The sequence below is a fragment of the Gasterosteus aculeatus genome, chromosome 16 (assembly GCF_964276395.1).
Source record: "Gasterosteus aculeatus chromosome 16, fGasAcu3.hap1.1, whole genome shotgun sequence".
In the NCBI taxonomy this organism is placed as follows: domain Eukaryota; kingdom Metazoa; phylum Chordata; class Actinopteri; order Perciformes; family Gasterosteidae; genus Gasterosteus; species Gasterosteus aculeatus.
This window is the reverse complement of record NC_135704.1, coordinates 18,420,135-18,431,591: the sequence shown is the minus strand read 5'-3', so window position 1 is coordinate 18,431,591 and position 11,457 is coordinate 18,420,135.

The window sequence follows — 11,457 nt, the reverse complement described above, 5'->3', positions numbered from 1 at the left end:
TGAATTATTATCCAAATGAGGAAGAGGAATACTCCGATCTTTAGCGAAGCAGGAGGAAGTGGATTCAAATTAAGCCTTTGAATATAAAAGGCATTTTGGAAAAGAGTACTGGAAAAACTTTATTTAAATATTTATTGACCTCCTGCTATGTTCACCTCCTAACTGGCCTTTGTCAAAATGCTAAAAGAAGAATTTACATTTTCTTTTCAATCAGGCAAAAGGCAAAAACCGGATAATAATTACTGGCAATAATCACAAGGAACTTAAGACTGAGACTTTAACAAAATTCAAAACAAGGTATTTTTAACAGCTTTTGAATTAAATTTAATTAACATTTAATTCACTCAATGCTAATTTGGATTCCGGTTCATGTTGACTAAATTTCTTCAAGTCTCCTGGCCATTCTAATTAACACACTTCCTGAAAGCGCTAAAAAAGTGGTTGAATGTAACAGAGCCGTTAGTTATTTATGTCGGTCCCACAGGGATTAACAAGCTTCAAGGTAATTAATCATAAAGTCAACAGAGCTGGTGGGTAAAAAAAGAAAGATTCAAGCAACTACAAGTTTCATCCGGTCACAACATAAAAAAGCAAAAGGGGAGTCTAGACAGTGATTAGTGATCAATGACACCGATCAGCCTCGTCAACATCTTTACATCAAGGGTCAGGTCTGAGCGGGACGTACGCATGCATGCAGATCCTTCATGGAGCACAAGCACTGAAAGGTGTTGAATGATTAATGAATGATGATTAATGTGTATTAATGTGTACTTTGTCCTGTATTTATTTTACATCCTGTAGTTTAATATGAGTTAAAGCCTCACGTAAGATCTCTGCAACCACATATCTCTAAAAATACATTTTTTCCCTGTGTTTTCCGCCTTTCACTGAATTCTTTTGATACACGCCAGCGCCTCCTTCGACGTCCCATAGTTTTGCTTTACTGTGTCGTAGGTGGGGGGTTTGAGCTGAACCGAGCTGCAGTCGGATGGACCCTCAGTTGGTCCCGGCGAGCTGTGACACAGAAAGAATCCCACCGTGCTTTTAGTCGATCGATTCTGTCGTCAAAGAACTCATTCGAGCGCGCGAGCCACCACAGAGAGCACAGCACATTGTCTCCGTTCTCAATGCGTTGCAAAGACGACTCAGAGGCGGTGTCCTCGCGGCCGGCGTGCCTTGGAAGAAGCCTGTTGCCACGGCGAGGCAGATTCCGCGCGAAGAGCCGACGACTCTCCAGGCAAACGACATTGCGCTCACCCTCCTCTCCTCTCGGCGCGCCGCCTCGTGTTTCTGTCAGCTCGGATTGTGTAGCGGCCCGTCAGCGCCGCGGCTGAGAGCAGAGTCCAAGGAGTCAGACACCTCTTGTTATCCTGGGGCCTGAACTCGTGGGAGGACTGGCTGTCAGAATTTGGCGACAGAGAGCATGAGGCCCGCCGGGGGGCAGCGCGAGTCGGTAACAGGTTGTGGGTTTCCTCTTTCCTCCGACTCACTGTATGAAGAATGAGGCAGAGGTACCTCCGTGTGGGCAGTTCGCTGTCAAATTAGCTTTCATTCATCCCATTATTACCAGCTGCGACAGCCATGTGGCCGCTGTTGTTTTTCGCCTTGCGAGTCTACCTGTGTGTGCGTCACGGTGGCAAAATGCGATCCTGGAGACATCTAAAGTGACGAGAACCACCGCAGAAGAGGTTTTTATTCCTGTCGATCCATCTGTGCACAGAATTTGTTGATTTGATGCATCGTCGCCACCAGGTGCTGAAACGCGTAACACGTGTAAACATAAGTTGACATATAGTCATCACGTCGTTCTTTTGCGGGTTGCAGTTTGAAAGCCTCGGAATTTTAACTATGTGTGGAATGCAAATCACTACTAGAGATGACTCAATCACAACGTCGTCCAATACTGTCCAATAATAATTACTGAGGGAATAAATCCAGAGAGAAATAGTCATTTTCTCATAGACTTCTATGGAACCAGAGGAGTCGCCCCCTGCTGGTCAGAAGAGAGAATGCAGGTCGTAACACTTCCTCATCTGAGTATTTAAGTCAGATTTAAATTGAACAGACATTAAAAAAAAGCTCTTGAAGGTACGTAGTTGTCTGAATATTTAAGTCCTAACGACGATTTGTTCCCAGAAACACCTTTTAATTTGAATCCATGATGTGGTCTCAGGCCATCTATTGCTTTCAATGACTTCACTTAACATCAACCTGGCTGCGGGTGGCTGCCATGGAAATACAGACCCTGAAAAATAACATATTTTTTCTGCGGTGCAATAAAGGGAAATGTCATCCTGATTTATTTTACGCTGCAGTTTAGTTGAACAAAACGGAATTAAACATGACATGTTTGTGAAGCCCAGCATGCGAAGGCTCCTCGTTATTGAGCGTGCATTGAAAATCTCTCGTAGAATAAACGCCCCTCTAAAATGTTGACTCTTTCGCCTGTTTGGAGGAGGTAGGTTTATAGAGGCATTCCATACTAAAGTGCTTTGGACAGTGTATATGCGAGGCTCGTGTATCTCTGATGCAATCTGTGCAGGGCAGGAAGAGAGTGGCTGGTGATGAAAAAAGGCACGTGGGTGTGTGAAAAACCCACTGGCGAGCTGAGAGAGGGAGAGGAGACGGGAGCACATATACAGCATTTCAAAAATATGGTTGCCTGGAGTGAAAATGACAGGAGGAAGGGGCCGGGGACATCGCAAAATAGAGTCTCACTGTAAAGACGAATGGAGAAACTAAGGCTCGGTGTCAGAGTGGGGAGCGCTTGTTTAGCCGCACATCGTGCTGCATCTGTTTTAACAGTAGATTAGATCAGCAGGGTGTGAGCTCCTTGTCACGGAAGAGTTGTCCATCAATGTGCAATTTGCTTTTTTTCTCCTTGGGAGAAATAATATTTTGGTATTTTCTGACTGAGCGGATAATCCGTACAAACCGATCAGACTTGACTGATGTCTGGTGTGTGTTGTCTTGTTTCTTAGGACTAGCAACTTAAATCAAATTGCCTCAACGTATGCCCAACATCATGTCTTCTTCCCCTTTCACACTATAATTACAGAGTCTTTGTAATACGTAAAAAACTGGCCCATATCTTTACAAATTAGTAATACGGGAACGCAGCATCTGGTGTACAGGCTGGTTAATAGTCATTAGGCCGTGTACATCTTCTCTCGGCTTAACACCCAAACGCGCTTTAACGCCTGAAAAGTTGTTTTTTGTTACCAAGTGCAATCCTCGCATGGAGTCAGTGTCAATGACGTCGGGGCCGAGGCCTCCTGAGTGACTCGGAGAGTGAATCAGTGGATCCGAGGCGCGTTTCGGGAGATGCTGCACAGTTCATAGATTTGTGCAGTTGGTTGAAACACCGGTCGAAGTAGCGTTCTCTCATCCAGACAGTCAGCGGTGGTAAACACGGGAAGATTTATGACCTCGGTCTAATCGTAAGTTGGGACATTCCCTGGTGGTTGCAGGAGTTGTAATATTTGCAACGGTTTCTTTGTCTAGGGTTTCGTCAAGTGGCTCGTGGTTTGTCTGTTTCACACTGAATAGGAAAAAAGGAGTCATAGGAGAGTGACTCTGTGTTGAATGAGGCTTCCAGTAATATTTCAATGTAAGGTACAATTGTCTGGAAAGCTTCACTGTCACACTGTCGTTAGCAGAGAACAAGTATGTAATTTAGGAAATGTTTCAAAAAATGGATGAGGGCTGTAATCTTTAGATCACTCCAACAGGAGCGCAGTGCTTCGGCTCACTCTACCTGCATGATACTGCATGACAACTCTTGGGGATGGATCACAGTGTTCATTATCAAAAAAAATATTTTTATAATTTGACGGGACATTTTTCAACCTGACATATTTTGAATTTCTTTTCTATTCGTTGTTCGACCTAATATGAAAATATTTGACATAAAATTGACATTACATAATATATTTGGACTTTTATTTCAAAAGATTTTTTTTTCTATTAATATTTTTTTATCAAAATACTTTGGGATTATTTCAAGCTATTTTCAAGCTAACCTGACATTTTTTAAAAACTTTTTTTCTCCAACATCTTTTGACCTAATATCTTTTTTCAACATACAACATATTTTGCCTTTATTTTCAAAACATTTTTTTACCTAATATTTTTTGCCTTTTTCTCCATTTTTTAACAATATGACTATTTTTCAAATATTTTTGACCTAACATATTCATCCTTTTTTCTAAAAAAAAAAGAGTACATTTTTTTCGGGCCAACATATTTGTTTTTTTTTTCAAAACATTTAATAACCTTGTTTTTACTTTCATTCTTTGTCTGAATATCTCAGGTGCTTCTTGCTGTGAGGTGACACTGCTAACCACCACACCACGCAACATGAAAGCTGCAACCAATCTAATGCAAAGCGTTTTAGGAAGCGCTCAGGGAGCAACTTCACCGGAGGAGAAAGGGTTTGAACTTCCAACTTTGTTGTTAAAAATGACCCTCTGTATCCACAGAGAGACAGCGATCCCTATCTTCACTGTTTGTATTCAGCTTTTCATTTGGCTTCTCTACTTTGCACACTGCAACAGCTGCACAGGATCTCCTCTTGCATTACCTTATTCTGCACAAATGCGCATTTATACATTGTTAATTACTGGAAAGCCTGAATAAATATGATCTAATTATAAACATAAAGCAAGTGCATAAATGGTTTCCCCTTTGGTTTCATAGCATTTATCCCTTAATAAATGTAGAAGGGTTATTTGAGTTAAATCACCCCTCTGATCCTAATTCATTCAAGTCATTTGAGCAATTGTTTTCCAGTAGTGAAATATTTCCTAATAGATGAGCATTTATTCCTCATCAAAACCCATCAGAAACCTTTACCCCCGTCGCAGTACCTGACACCACGACAGGCGGCTCTCTGCGAGGCGCATTTAGATTACATTAGTGCCCAAATGTCAACACTCCAGAAAGTTAACTTAACCTGGAGGCCCCTGGGAACATTTTGTTTAATGTCGAATATCAGGGAGGCTTCCGCCAAACCAAGGTTGTGCATTTTAAGTAAAGACATTTCAGTTCAGCAGGGGCATTATAGATGTATTTTATTATAAGAAAAGGCTCATTTGCATTGTGGGGGGTTAACTGAGGCAGCCCGACGATCCAGGAGGTGAAACATGTATTTTAATAGAACACAGATGACAAGCTGTGGTTTTGTTTTTCATCGTTTTCTTTTCTGGTGTTGGTAAAGACTTTTGTCCACAGGGGGCGCCACAATCAACACAACGTAAAAGTTCTCGGATCTCAACAAAGAAGATTTCTAGAATGAAAAACATCAAAAATCAAGCACAACAAAACTATTCAATTACAATTCTCGATGTTTTACTCCATGTTTTGTTCACACCTCTGTATGGCAACATATAAATACACTAGAGGAAGTTCTTGTTGTTGTCTTGTGTGTTGTTAACAAAGGAATTTTTGAAAAGTTTCATGTGTGAAGTTACAAAAACAAGTGTTAAATTGAATTTATTTATTTTTGAGTTTAGGGAAAGACACACAGACATGTGGACAAACATGTCATAAACATGTTTAGACATAAAGGACAAACTCAAGGCTTTAAAACGTCCGTCCACAACCCAGTGGGAGACAGGAGGGAAACTGTCCACTTATCTCTCCCGTCTCTCACTAAGAGTACTGAATAGTGAGAGGAGGTAAAGATAAAAGTCTCCGTACATTTTGTGACTCAATCTCTTCAAAGTCTTCTCAAAAAGCACAAAAGCACATGAAACCTTCCACGGGGGTTACAATAATAGCACACAGACGCTGTCCTTTGTCCCAGCTCCGACGCCTCTGCAGCCGTCCTCTTGACAGCCTTTGTCTATCTGAGCAAACGCTCTCGTGTTCTGTTCAGTCTGCACTTACTGAGCTGCTCTCAGCTGCGTCCACCAAAGAACGTCTAAAACCAGCGTATGTAAATGGGTGTGAGAGCCTCTTACTGTATGTATCTGCTTTGGTTGGATAATAAACTAGGCCCACAGCTATTTGAATTATGAGAGTCAGACTTTTCTCCTTTAGACATTACAGGAAGTCTCATCGTAACGACGTCCTGTTTTTCACTGATTCTTCATCCCTCGTCTGTATTTTAGAGTCATTCAGGATTCCTTTTAAGGTTCTAACCTTAGATTTGGATTTGTTCTCCAATCCGGTGGCTGAATGCAGCTTTAACACTTTGACAGTCTTGACTTGCAACCTGATGGATTTGTAGTTGTTTTTTTTCATCTGACATTTACGCTGGAGGCGTATTTTTCGGGGGTTTCGGGGAAAGTAAGAAAGCTTTCTTAAAAGCTCCGGCGTGGAGCTCCGCCGGGTGCAGGAAACGCCATTTTTCTCTGTCGCTCATGGTGGAGATGTCATCGACGTTCTGAACAGCCTTCAGGTTGGTGGACAGGCCCTGACAGTTCGTCCCCCTGCTGTCCGCTCAGGTGCGGCTGACAGGACGGACGCCCGGCTGACAGGACGGACGCCCGGCTGTCGGGGCGGTGACGGCCGGGACGCCGTCGGAGGCTTCAGAGTTGCTTACGTGTCCGGTGAGAAGAGACGTGTGAAGAAGCAGACGTGCCCGCCGGCTCTCCTTCACACTGTAGATGTTCGACGTAGTTGCACTGCAGGCAAAAACATTGTTGGTCGACTGTGAAATTAGTTCAAAAAAGCTTTTTAGATGAAAACAAACATTGAAAATATGTATATGTAGAAGAACGGTTCATCTACATTGATATCAATTTTTAAATAAACTGTCAATTGTGTTTAGTGAATATAAAGAGGACTACTGACAGTTTGGGGTTTAACATGTAAATCTCCAGAGCATTGGAGGTGGGTTGTGGACCTTCAATCAGAGGTTGGACCAGACCTTCAACTTCAAGCAGTTTATGAACGGGCATGAATGGTTGGTCCGGTTAGTCCGGATTGGTCCGGATGGGCCCTTCGTAGCTGCATTGTAGGCCTGAACATACCACAACTTCTATTTAGTCATTATTCAGTCACTGCCCTCAGCCTGGTGAGTGGAGGGTTAGGGAGTATTTTCACTGGGGATTCAAGCTTTTCTTCCAAGTTCTGAAGTACCAGCAGTCGTTTGTGACGGGATTTTCTTCAACAAAAGCGTGTCGATTCCAGAAAATGACGACAATGACGGAACAGATGAGAGTCTCCTCCATCAATAAAACGCACTACGTTCATATTCATGCTCATTGTGCTGCCACCGCGTCGGCTTCCTGCGGGTAGAACAGCGGGTGGAGAAAAGGTCTTGGTGCTTTTGGGCGGCACAGGAGGCGAATCATCAGCGGCGTCCTATACCCGGGAGGAGGCGATGACCCCGGAGTCAACCTCATCTGCTCCCCTCCCCGCGGACAAACACTGCAGGAGCCGAGAGCCGAGCCGCTCTTCATGTGTCACCGGCGACGTCTGCTTTGGGAAAGCCCGCGGCGCGTCACACCGCGGAGAAAGACGAAGGCACACCCGGAAGATACGGGGAGTCAGGTTAGCATTGTACCTGACGTGTAGCTGGGGATCTTATCAAAGTCTCCACGCCCAGAATGGTAATATGAGGATTGAAAACCACAAGTCTTCATTTCTCAAAGAAAGAAAGAAAGAGTCCATGAGGAACGTTACTCCCCCGGTCGCATTTTCAGCAGGAAAACGCCTCGTATTTTGTGGTGGTATTTTAGGAGCCACATCTCTGATAACAAACAGCATTAAAAAAAAAAAAAAAACGCTGATCCCTCAGCTGAAAAGCCTGCATGATATTCTGGTCCTTCGGAGGATCAACAGAAAGCGAGAAGGACAACCGTCGCGGTTAATGTCCCGCGGCCGCTCGCCAAGTTATTGCGTGACCTTTAAAGGTTCACGGGTGATGCAGAAGAGCCGGCTCAGCAGACGGCGCGGCGATGAAGAAAGAAGAGGAGGAGGAGCTGCACAGAAGCCATTAACAGAAAATTGATCTGGCCTGGTTGTGCCTCCGCACCGATGCCAATATTCTTCCAAGGCTGATGTCTTTGCTAACGCCACAACAAGTAATCAGCGGCCTATTACAAAGAGCACACTAATGATCCTGTTTTCACACACGAGAAGGATGATTATCGAACAAGCGAGCTGCAGTCTTTTAATTTATCCACACTGGGATGAAAATACGTTGGATTTCATTTAGTTGCCCTTCAAAGTAAAATACTGAATCACTTAGTTTGTTTTTAAATACCCACAGGAAAAAAATAACACTGACAAGTTTTTCTTTTGTTTTATTCTTATTTTTTTCTTCTTTCAATTTTCTCTCAGATGAAATTTGCCCGTTTGGCTTCCCCTTGATATTGTTAATAGATGATGTGGGTTCCGAGATATGGAAGACAAAAGTATTTACATAAAACAAATTATTGGCAAACACAGACGAACTCCAGGGAGAACACATCGCCTAAATAACAAGCTAACAAAACTTTGCCTGACAAAAAAAACGATGTTAAAATAAGTTAAAGTTATGATTTTGACCCAAACAACAAAACAAAAGCGGATCCAGAGAGACGGATACGGCGAGGCAGCTTTCCTCTGCAGAGCCTCCTGGCAAAGAGTTAAAATGCATAAAAGCATTTGACTGAAGTGTCTTTGACATTAAGCTGGCAACAACGTGGAGTGAAGGATTAATGAAGCACCAACACAAATACGTCGAGGAGACGGACACAGCTTGAGGATCATGCAGCTTATATTCACTCACATCCCGGAGGATGCAACATAAATACAACCAATAACAAACTGGGAGATAATATGCAATAAAAAAAGAGTATTTTTAAATCTCTTCGGGGAGCTCCGTCCTCCTCATGGCTGATTAGGTCAATGCACTCTCTTTCATCAATGCTTTCTTTAAACAAAAGAAGACATTTTGAATTATGAAATGTCACTGCATTATTTCCAGGCTTACAGATTACCTGAGCTTTCATAAACAGATGAATCAAACGAAAGGTTTGAGTGGAATAACAGCGTGACATCGGGTTTAAATTGAACCCTAAGACTTAATATAAAATATCTGAGCTTGTGTTCTATTATCGCCGGCAGAAAAGCGCGAGTGCTGATTGTTTGCGGCGGTTTGGGATCAGTTCTCATGTGGAGTTCTGTGACCTGCATACAGATGATGGACACGCGGACAAAACGCACAATAACACTGCGGTCTCCACACGTCACAGTGTGTTTACGTGCACGTGTTTCTTCACGTGCACTTAGTCATGAATCCACAAAGTGTGAAGGCTAAACGCGCAGACACAGTTCTCACCAGAAAGCAGCACGACTCATTTCTCTCCTCCGATGCTGTGAGGTAAACATGTTGTGTTGCAAAGCATCGAGCAACACACACGGGAGGCCGCTCGAATCCAAATAACTTCTGCAGCAAACGTATTATCTGGTAAATCTATGAGTAAATCCTCAGAAATACACGTCAAAATATTCTGTTGTTGTCCAAACTGTTTACAATGAAGAAGAATCCATCGCAACGTCAATACAAACAGAACTTTATGAAACCGACCGTCTGGACTGTGCACGTGTCATCAACTGAGGGATGAGTCTAAACGACAACTGGACTCGTGTTTGAACGCATGTCGAGTTTGGAAATAGTAATGAATGATATATAAAATTGTGTTTTTATTGTTTGAGTGGCTCTGTGATGCAAAACCTGCTTGTTTCAACTGAATTAATTATGAACGGTTGCAATAACAAGTATGCGAGGTGGTTGTGTTGGTGTGATCATTTCAAAGGCCATATTAAAGACCCCCCCTCTCCCCCCATCCCGCTGACAGACATCCAGCTGTTTCCACATTCAAACACCATCTAACACGTGAAATCTGCATCGCACGGATGCTGGAATCAAAGAATCGTCACGGCGACGTGGAAACAAGCGGGACGGTCCACAGAGGCGGAAAACAATTAGCTTCAGTTCAAAAGGATGGACGAAGATGAGAGAAACGCATTAGCCGGGGTGGGAAGGGCCGCGGGGGGGGGGGGCTGTTGGTTGCGGGGGCAACAGATGAAAAAGCTCTCAGTGGTTCCAGGCGTCTTCTGGCAGCCGGAGGAAGGATGTCACATGACTTCTTCTGCTGCTGCAGGGAGAACGTAGTCTGTTCAGCAGCAGTCGATCCGTCTCCGAAGCCCCCGAAGCTCAGACGAAAGGGACAAAGGCTTGCGAGAGTCGCAGCGTGGCGGCTGTTCACGCCCCGGCGTCTCCTCCTGGGACGCTCCATGCGTCCGGGACCTCGGAGGTCATCAGGAGAACCCAGCCGCAGACGGAGGCCTCGGCCGCACGCTCGACACACCCGATGACGTCACCGTTTCTCCCTAAATGCAGCCTGATTCTCTTTGAGAGACAATTTAGGTTTTCAGCCTCGGGGCTGAAGCCCCCCCCAGGTGAATAGAGTTCAGGGTATTTAAATATGCAAATCAGGCCCTGTTTCATTAAACATACCGTACGTGAGCAGGAAGCCAGGGTCAATATTCTTTTGTCATTTTGTTGAGTCAGCGGTTTTTTACGGACTGAAGATACATTTCCCCCTAATAAAATGTTTAATCAGGCTATGAACGCCACATGGTCCTTCGGGATAAGGAGAGGGGTGAACGTGCAGTTTGGTCCTGAAGGGACATTTCTGGAGCGCAGTGTGAGCGAAAGCTGCATTTAATGATACGTTTATTAAAAGCACAGACAGCGAGGTTTATACAGCTCAGTGTCTCCTCTGAAAACAGAACCCTCGTCAATAGTCAACATTCTGAGTCATCAATCAACTCTGAGCCCTGAGATTTAAAATGTACGTCGCAGCAGACGCACATCTAGGTTCTTTCAATCAACAGATTAGTCAGGCTGTGCAATGAGGACATATGATTCCTCCAGAAGCGCCGAGTGAATCACCTCGTCTGAAGGGACGATCGCTTTCTCGCCGTCTTCATCTTCCCTTCCATGTGTTGGTAAATAAAGCGCACACACACAGGGAGTGCAGCTGGTTGCCATGAGTGATATACACCATCCAGTCCCAGTAATGGGAGGTCACTTGGCGTCCACGTGCAGCGCGCGGGGATCACGGCTCGTGTCAACATCTGTAACATTTGACCGTGACCAGCGTGACGTCCGTTGATTGCTGTTGTTGCTCTTTATCATCGTAAGTTTGCCCAACTGTTGCTGATATTGATCGAATATCCAACTGACCTTCATTCCGACACAATAGGGAACAGCACAGGTGTAAGTAATATTATAAAGGCTCATATTTATATTTAGTCCATCCATCCATCCATCGTCAAACCGCTTATCCTGCACGCAGGGTCGCGGGGGGGCTGGAGTCCATCCCAGCCAACTTATATCAATTTATATTTAGTGTATGTTTTAAATTCATGCATTTATTTCCTGCATTATCAACATCATTGATCGTTTCATATTCATAATTAGTATAATTAAAAATGTCTTTACAATAGACACTC